Below are 9,933 nucleotides of genomic sequence, written 5' to 3'. Positions count from 1 at the left end.
TTTGTTTAGCATCATTCAATTGCATTTTTAAAGAAAAGCAGGGCCTGAAAAAAAGAATAGCGCACTGTCCTTCATCAAATATCAGCTTTATTCCCTACATTAGCGTCATAAATATATTGGCGTGTGTTTTTGAGAATATCGGTAGTGTTTAATCTGACGCCCAGCTGAAGCTCTTTAATCTTTTGATCCTCTCAGCTCAGGAAAGCGAGAGGCCCCTAGAGCGATGCTGAGGCTTATGGGATAGGTTTGCAGCTTTGAGTCCTCCAATGTCAGCCCTTTTTTTCTTTTTTTTTTTCATAATGTCACACCTTTTGCTTTGACAGACATGAGCTCATCATGGTCACATAAGCCACAGGTTCACACATCCACACCTTAAATGTGCAACAGCAGGCAGAGTGATGTTAGAAACAAGTTTGTGTCCAGTTATGCAGAAAAATACACCTTCCTACCTGCATGAATCAGTTTTTGGACTTTGGTAGCATTTTTGTCTGGTTATGTAGGTCATTATGACTGCAGTCATTTAGAAACAGCTTGTGACCCAGGGACGTTTTAAAGAGCGAGGATCCTGTTAAATGTGTGACCCAACTACATTTATTAAAGTCCTTTAATCATATTGGTTTCAGAGACTCATACAATTGGTTTATTTTAGTGTTGTCAAACGATTAATTGAGAATAATCACATCCAAAATAAATAATGCATGTGTGTTCACCGAGTACGTTTACATGGACACCAATCATCCGATTTTATTAGACAATACTCTGATTAAAAGTCTGCCATGTAAACTGCAATTCTTAATTAATTTAATCCTATTAAGGTCATAATCAAACTAAACTGAAGTGGAGTTAGTTAAGACATGGAGTATGCCGATTTTAGTGGCATGATTGAAGTGCAGTACAGACATGTACAAACCGTAATCAAACTATTACAGTCATTGGATTTTCACCGCATTTTGCGACAGGATAATCTATACACACACTCTACACTTGAGTCAGAAAGGACCACAGATTCCTGCACCATGAAATGCAGGGGTTATTTTTCCCATACACATGCGGTATTATATTTCATTAAAGGGCACCTATGGTGAAAAATCTACTATTCAAGCTGTTTGGACAGACATGTGTGTAAGTATAGTGTATAGACCGTCATATTGGGGTGGTATAAACACACCCAGTGCTTTTTTTCAATTTAACAACATAAAAACGGTGAACCAATTGGAGCGGTTTTCAGACCGACCGCAACTTGACGTAGGAGTGCAGTCCCCCCCCCGCCCACCAATATTGATTGACAGGCTTGCGTCACCTAATTTTCAGTTTGTCGTTTCACGTCCGCCATTTTCAGCGTGAGTCAAAGCGATATCACTAAAGGAACATCCTTGCTCTATTTTTAGATGTAAGGCTCATTGGGCTCAACACAAGATCAATATTCTCCACATTATCGATCTAATCGAAATTATTGGTTGTACCTTTAGGAAGGTTTGCAAACATGTGTAATTTTCATTGCGTCTATCTTAAACTTCAGCCATTTGCATTTCTCATGTTCACAGAAGCTCCCTGTGATCTTAACCAGGTGCAGCTGGAGAAGTGCAAGCTTGTTGCCTCATGTGCGCGTCTCTCTATTGGAAATAAAATAACAAACTTACCTGCAGGTCGCACACCAGAAGCTCTGCGCGACGCTGACGCAGCGCCATGCATTTTGAAATTCTGGGCGTGGGTTTCTGTCGGGGTGCACGCGGCGGCACTTCAAGTAGGCGGCTGGGCGCTGCGGACAGCCAACTGACCCAGCTGGGGTTCAAACCAGCAAACTTCTTGCTGTGAGGTGACGATGCTAACCACTGAGCCACCTTGCCACCCATTTTTATTTAATTACATAAGTGTGATCAGTCTTATAAGACATCTCGACTACACAATACATGAGAAATAATTTACACACACAAAAGAGCATAAGCATGGATTTGTGTGTAAGGGCAATATAGCTGTATTCATTAATTGACAAACTCCCCCCGAGGCTTCACAAGAGTGATATTTGGGACCCCAGTGAGAGTTTCGTGCTGTTTTACTGAAAGCCTCTTGGGTTAATTGACTGAGGTCTGCCCTAAAACCTGTGGCAGGAGAGGTTAAGTCTGTATTAGGTGCAGCAGTGACATGTAAAGGGCACTTAAAGGACAGGAGGGACCCCTGGGTGGTACGAGAGGCAGGCAGGATGTTGCTATTGACACATGTATATTGACTGCTGTCGCTGCCAACATTTTGTCCAAATGATGTCTTTGCATACTAAAGATGTGCTGTTTAAATGGGTCAGGCTGTTGGTGGTAAATTAAGCATGTGTAGTCATTTTTAAGGAGCTCGTATGATGCATTATAAAAGGTCATAATTTGGTTTTGGGGTCAACAAAACAGATCAAAAACACTTCCATTGTCTGATAATATGAATTTTTAAAAAAAATGTAATTATCCAAACAACCCCCATATGATTTTTTCAGTGATTCATTTGTTTCCAACCCCGCCTTTGAGTGATGTTAATCTGCACTGATTGGTCTAATGACACAGTCTGTTGTCATTGGTGGACTGCATTCAGCGAGGGAGAAAAATGCCCAGGGTATATGTGTGAGGCCAATACAGGAGTGCATTAAAGCAATGCAGTTAAACACCAGCATACACTCTATTCTTAACCACAACCCCAAGTATGTGAATAGCCCTATAAAAATTTTACCTGAGAGATACAGTACAAGCACTGATCTATAATAGATAAGTGATTACAAGCTGCGCGAAGCGATTACAAGTTACAACACACAGTTAAACACATATTTTGCTGACTACAAAAAGCCAGAAGGCAACAATTTTAATCACACTTACAAGTTGTGTAGATAGGAGAAACGCTTACAGGATCTGGAGTTAGAAGAAACTGGTCCATATAAACTGTAACAGTTACTGACAAAGTCTCATACATTAATAATCTTTGCTGATCCTTTCTTTAATAACAAACGGCTGGCGAATCCTGCGTTGCAGAGTAGGTTATTGCAATAATCATCAGAAAAATGACAGGAACAAACGCAGCACATGGTTGGCTATACTGTGGTGTTGTTGTGAAAATTAACTTTAACCCTTTATTTCCCAGAGCTGCAGGTCTTAGAGTCTGGCCATCTCTCAGTGATCTAGTCTTTGTGTCATGAACAATCCCATATTCCCCTGTGCTCAACTAGTGGCTGAAAGGAATGGCCCCTTCACGTTTTATTGGATCTGGCATTTTATATTTGGTGATGTTTTGGTCCCACTTTTTATTAAGTGGTCTTAACTAATATGTACTTACACAAGAATTAATAGTTTGTTACAATGTACTTTATGTGTAAAAACATGTATTTACTGTGTACTTATGCTTGATTAAATACATGTATGTAATTACATCTGTAATTAACTTTTGTAATTACATTTGTAAATACACTGTTGACCATCCCTTACACCTTAACCCACTCTTAAACCTACCTGTCCCTAACCCAACCCCTATCCCAACTCAAAAGCACCACAAGTGTTCTCAAATACATTAGGAACACAGTAAGTACATTGTATTTATTTTTTTAATAATGTCCACAACCCAACCTCTGTCCGGCGATCTCACAGTTGGGCGATATGGCGATCTGAAAATTTTGTATATCGCCCAACACTACTCTGAGTTGACTTATTCCTTAAAGTATCAATTGTTGTAAACAGAGTGCACTTTCAGATTTAAACCTCTGCTGGATATTTTCATTCACTTAGAGCTGTGTTACACACTGCATGGATGGTCATTTCAAAAACCCTTAATATGAGCTCTTTAAGGCCAAAACAGCTTATGTTAGTGCGCTGAAAAAGAAATGACTCATTGGATTTACAAAAAAGTGTTTGCAAACAATGTATATGGGCTGAATTTAAACAAACATATTAGAGCCCAATCCCAATTCTATCCCTTAGCCTTTCCCCTTACCCCTACCCCTCGTTTTGCACATGCACGCCAAGGGGTAGGGGTGTCCCAATTCTCTTTAGCTTGAAGGCGTAGGGCTAAGGGGAAGGGGTGAATAGCCCTTCGAACGAAGATTTTTCAGGACCACACTTGAAACCAAGGGGTAAGAAAATTTCCCAGAATACACCTTTCACAACGGCAGTATTGCTGAACCTGAATGTAAGGAGATCCACAAATTAGTATTTTTTGTCATTATTAGGAATTTGTACGACAAACAAACATGTGTTTTAATATATTCATAACAGCGTTCGTGTTTTACCGTCATGTTTAAAAATAAATAAATAAATAAATAAAAAATAAAACGCTAAATTTCACGTTCTATAATCCCTATTAATACCTCCCTACAGCAGTCCCACAACATTCCGACACTTGAATACCCTGTCAGTAATGTCTAGTGGCTGTCAATGGGCTTTTTGCAGTGTCTGCTATAATGTTAATGTTGTTTTTGGTGTGTTTACATAATGAATATGGCCACTGTGTAAATACACAGTATAATTACGATCTTATTGGCACATTAGATCGTTATGATAACAAAATGTTTGCCTACAGTGATTCCCTGAAGATAAATACCAAAAAAATAACTACAGCAGTCACGATCATCTGATCTCATATGAAGCAAGAGATCGCGAGGACATAGGATGATGTGTGCAGGTGCTGTAGTGCTGTCCCAATTCTTAGGGGTACATTTAGAACCCCTTCCTCTTCACCCTCGGTTGTAAGGGCCAAGGGGTAGGGGTACAAAATTAGAATTGGCATTGGGCCTAAATTTAGTAATGGTCAACTTAGCTGGTTTGTTTAGATTCAGCCCTTATAAATTGTTGCAACAGGAAAAGAGCATATATCTTGTCACTCTCTCTAGAACTATTTCTTTAAATTTGCATTTTGATGGATGTAAGGTTAATGCTAAAAACGCTGGGTTGTTTCACCTAAATGTGGGTTGATTATTATGGCAAATCCAATCATTAGTTTATTTTTACTATTACCTTCACACTTTTTGGAGTTTACATTGTTGCATTCAGTTAAGCATGCAAATCACATCCTCTAATAGATGATTAAAACATGATTCTCCATGTACTGTTTTTAACTGATATATCCGCCTCCCCCATCTCAGAGAATAAACTTCATCAGTCTGCAATGCTCCATTTCCTGCTCAATGAAGCGCCTCGGAAAATGAACTGTGTATTTTGTAGGTCGTCTCTTTGAAAGGAGATATTATGTGAGTGTTGCCTGTGGCACTGAGATTCATAGGTATTTTATAGATGAAAATAAAGAGTACTATTTTGTTTTAAAGAACATCTTATAATCTTATAATCCCTTCTGTTATACATCAGTAAATATGTTTAGAGATTCACAGAGTTGGAACTGCTCTTGTTGTTTATGAAGTTTTGCCTATTTTGTTAAAGGTCTTGTGAAGTCCTTTTAAATGTGTGTTTTTATTTGATGTTTAACTTCTCAACTGAAACATGAGGACAGGACATGTAGTAGCTCCTCTCCTCCAATAGCAATGTGTTTTTGTTTCATCACAGCTTTGCCAGTGAGAGTGGTTGAGCTCAGATGAAAAGCAAATGAGAAGTGTCTTAAAGAAGGCGGGGCATGCCACATACTACACTTTCAGAAATAAAGGTACACGAGCTGTCACTGGGGTGGTACCTTTTCAAAAAGTACAAACTCGCACCCCAAAGGTACATGTTAACACCTCAAGGGTACATATTATTTTGTACTTAAGTACAAAAGTGTTCCTTCTAAAATTTTTAGGTCCTAAAATATACTTTTGAGGTACCAATATGGACCCTTTAAGTACAAATGTGTACCTTTTGAAAAGGTACCACCCCAGTGGCAGCTTGCGTATCTTTATTTCTGACACCCTATTCACATGGGGCTTCATCGTCAATGCTTGACTGAAGGCGTGTCTGAAGTTGGGGCTGAGGCGATCGACATAGCAGCGTCAGCCAATAAAATTCAGTCAGCAATAGGCCACTGTCTAGCTGGTGTATTTGCATACAGCGATCTGATTGGCTGACGCTTCCGTCAGTGCTTGAAAAGTTGAGCTAGTCCCAACTTCTGCGGCGAGCAATGCCTCTAAAGTGGCGTCGATGTATGCACAATGCAGTTCGGCAACGCCTGACGTCACCCATTCAAAATGAATGGGAAGCGTTGACGCTTACGCCCCGTGTGAATGGGGCGTGAGAGTGTAGAGAGCATTTGATTGATCAGAAGACGTGATTTGAAACTGAAGTGATTCATTTAGACCTTAGTCTTAAAGAGCCCATATTATGGGTTTTTGAAAATTCTCCTCCATGTAGTGTGTAACACAGCTCTAAGTGAAGTGGAGTATCCAGCTAAGGCTTAAATCTGTTAGTGTACAGTGTTAAAAACGGTTGATTCATCTAAAAAAGAGTCGACTCATAGTGCTTCAAACGAGTCGCCTTGATACGGATTCATTAGGTGTTTCGCCATGACGTACGAACGAAACCAAGTTATTCACGTGCACGCGCAAACCCGGGAGATTTCAAACCTGAGGCCCCGCCCTCTGACGCAGAAACCGAGACACACACACACCCACAAACACACACACACACACACACACACACAAACATGCCGGTCGATTGAAGTCACACTGCAGATGGATATATTGAGTCTCTCCCCAAACATGAAACCTCAGCATTATAGCCAAGCAGTTGGAAACTACTGGAAACTTCTGCAAACTACATGCTACAAAGAATACTTCATCAGCGTTTGTTAAAGGAAGGATCAGTAAAGAGTAACTTACTGATAGACGTCAGGATGGGTTTCTTCCTCCATTTCTCAAGTGTAAGTACGTGCGATTAAAGTTGCCTCGTTGACTCTAGCTTGCAAATGTATTTAGTTGTGATTTGTTACTTGTAACCGCGTGTACTGTATCAGGTTAACTGGCTATATTCTCTTATCGCGTGCAAAGTCACGTTAAAAACGCGACGCGTGCTGCTTTGTTAACGGAGCTCCGTGGACGGGGAGTAGTGTGTGTGTCTGTGTGTGCGTGTGCGCGCGCTGTCGTCCGGAGGTGTGTGTGTTTGTGTGTGTGTTTGTGTGTGTGTTTGTGTGTGTGTGTGTGCGCGCGCGTTGCCGTCCGGAGCAGGGTTAAGTGCGTATGTGTGTGTGAGAGTGTGTGCAATATGTGTGTGTGTGTCTGTGAAAAGAGCAGAGTGAGAAGCTAGGAGATCTCCTCAACTGTTTTTGGAGTTTTTGTTCAATAAAATAGTTAGTCGTCTGTATTTTCAAGTCCATCGTCTGTATTTACATTGACCCACTGGCAGCTAAAATCCACGCCTACACTATCGAGCGTGTATGAACTGTGATTACTTTTATATTGCTGATTAGCTGTTTGGCTTTTCACTCTCTGACTGAAGGCAGCCGACCAATCGCGACAGACTGTCATTGGTCCAATCAGTGCAGAAGAGCTTCGCGCTAAGGAGGGGTTTGGGAACAAATGAATCCCTGAACGATTCATACAGGAGTCGCTGGGATAATTAGGTAAAAATAAATGCAGATTATAAGACCATGAAAGTGTTTTTTGACCTTGCATGCATATTAAACTGTTGTTGGAGACCCTTACAACCAAGATATGACCCTATTTCATGTATAATATGGGCTCTTTAAACTCAAATCCTGGAGGGCCACAGATATGCAGATTTTAGCTCCAACCAGCTCCAACTCACACCTGCTTAATAGTCTCTAGTAGTCTTGAACACCTTTATTAGTTGATCAGCTGTGCTTGAATAGGGTTGGAGCAAAGCTGTGTAGAGCTGCAGCTCTCAAGCAATTAGTTTAAGACCCATGATTTAGGCGGAAATGTCAAACTGCAATCTTTGGATATTTAGATGTTCCTAAAGCGAATTTGGTCACTGTTTTGGAGCACAATAGCTTATAGATGTAAAAGTAAGACTAACCAGGGTTCAATGCTAAGGACATTTTCTACTGGCCTGACTGGACTAGCGGTTCAGATTTTTACTTGCCCTGCCAAAATTTTCACTGGCCCCACCAAAATAAATAAATAAAAAAATTAAAAAAAATAGCTATTTCTCTTTTAAATTTTAAATAATGTGTCAAAAATAATGTCTGTGAATCTAGAATTTAAATATTTCAGAAAATATTCAAATGTTTAGCCGTAAAATACAGCAGTATGCAAAATGTGCAGGTATTTTATTGCAAAACAAAAGGTGGCTCACTTAAAACTGATGGAAAACTATGCTAAACATCACCTTATTTTTTTCGTTGTGTTGTACCCATGTAAATATCTTTTTCCACAACGTTAGAAACAGACGTTTTCTTTTACCCTCATAATTTGATGTTGCCGTCTCTTCACTGTACTGGTTTTTACCAGGTTGTGGAAAAAAATTACCTGCTCACAACAACAACCAATTACATAAAAGGAACCAAAAAGCAACATGGTGTTTACGACTTCACAGAAAACTTTGCATTCAAAGACTTAAAAGCATAAATTGTTTTTCGATTCTAAGACTGTATTTGCACACAATTGACAAATAGTCACAGGCAAATTAAAATTTGATGACAAGACAGCACTGGCCTGATCGGGCCAGTAACGATTATCTCTACTGTCCCGAACATCTCTCACGCTGGCCCCGGGCCATCAGGCAGTCTTTATTGTTGAGCCCTGCTAACATACTAATACTAGCATCTAAAAATATATATTTTAATTTCACAATACCTTTACTACTCTCAGCACCATTTAACAAATTATGTTTCAATCCATGCTGCAGATTTTCCAGTTTAGGGACCCTCAAGCAGGTCGTACACCAGCAGCGCCACGCAGTGCCATGCATTTTAGAATTCTAAACATAGGTTTCTATCAGGATACACACACCGGCGCCGCAAGTTGGCGGCTGTTGGCGGCGCCCGTCCACGGCTCAGGACGCAGTTCATTTTTCAGCCGCGCCACAGAGTGCCATCTGTTGTTAAATATCATTTGAATGTGCGCGTCTGGTGTGTGATACTTTAAACTGTCATGTGCGCCGAGCGGCGCTTCTGGTGTGCGACCTGCTTCAGTCTGTCACCATCCTCCTCATGTTTTGTTTATTGGCTTTAAAGACTTGTTAAAAAGTTCAAAAACTTGTTGTTTTCGACGTGTATATTGTAGCTCCTTCCTTCTGTAAAGCTCTAATTGTGTTCTGCTCTCTACAAACCCTGATTACCTAAAAGCCTAGGGTGCTCTGATTGGCCAACAGAACTCTTTGTGATTGGCTAATCACCACTAGCGTAACACTCCTCTGTAATGTAACACTCCTTCGAAATGCCAGTTTTGTAAACACAAATATTAGATTCTGGCTATGCAGGCTAATCAACTTTAATCTTGGTGAGCTTTTATTGTGCAACTCTTTTTGAAATTAGATTAGATTATAGAGTACTGTTAGGTTGGGGTTAGGGCTAGTGTAAGTTGACATGTACTTTCAAAGTTTCTTATAGTCAGTTAAATGTCTTATAAAGGAGCAGCATCAGCAGATGTTAAGCAGACAGTCTACTAATACTCAAATGGACCATCAAAATAAAACGTTACCACAATTTGTGACAATAATTGATTTTTTAAATTGAAATTTGAAGTTTAAGCGCTATATCTCAGGTGTCAAATCCAGTTCCAGGAGGGCCGCAGCTCTGCACAGTTTTGTTTAAACTCTGATCATACTCACCTGATCAAACTAATTGTGTCCTACAGGCTTGCAGGTAAGTGTGTTTAATCAGGGTTGGAACTAAACTGTGCAGAGCTGCGGCCCTCCAGGAACTGGATTGAACACATGTGCGCTATACAAATAAACTTGACTTGAATTAAATCAAACTCTCTGGAAAGACATCTCCACAACATTATGACAGCATTATATTTCACTGAGCTGAAGTTGATTTCGTTTAACTTTGGACGGCATTTAGTTCTAATTGTGATTTAAATGATTT

General features: G+C 40.0%; 1 protein-coding gene and 2 long non-coding RNA genes across 52 annotated transcripts in view; 2 read left to right on the top strand and 1 right to left on the bottom strand.

The window, feature by feature from the left end:
- Nucleotides 1-9,933, top strand: part of LOC147840916 (uncharacterized) — a 639,653-nt gene that overhangs the window by 185,898 nt on the left and 443,822 nt on the right. The gene's annotated exons all lie outside the window — the stretch shown is intronic.
- rapgef2b (Rap guanine nucleotide exchange factor 2b) overlaps nucleotides 1-9,933 on the top strand; it is a 257,487-nt gene that overhangs the window by 161,346 nt on the left and 86,208 nt on the right. The window lies entirely within an intron of this gene.
- LOC147840921 (uncharacterized) lies at nucleotides 3,958-8,012 on the bottom strand. The gene is made up of 3 exons (XR_015508064.1): nucleotides 7,623-8,012; nucleotides 5,820-6,249; nucleotides 3,958-5,596 (listed from the first exon to the last, which is right to left on the bottom strand). It is a non-coding gene; the product is annotated as an uncharacterized LOC147840921 (long non-coding RNA).

The sequence above is a fragment of the Danio rerio genome, chromosome 14 (genome assembly GCF_052040795.2).
Source record: "Danio rerio strain M-AB ecotype USA chromosome 14, GRCz13ab, whole genome shotgun sequence".
NCBI lineage: Eukaryota > Metazoa > Chordata > Actinopteri > Cypriniformes > Danionidae > Danio > Danio rerio.
Note: the sequence above shows the minus strand (reverse complement) of the source record. Positions and strands in the feature narration are given on the sequence as shown.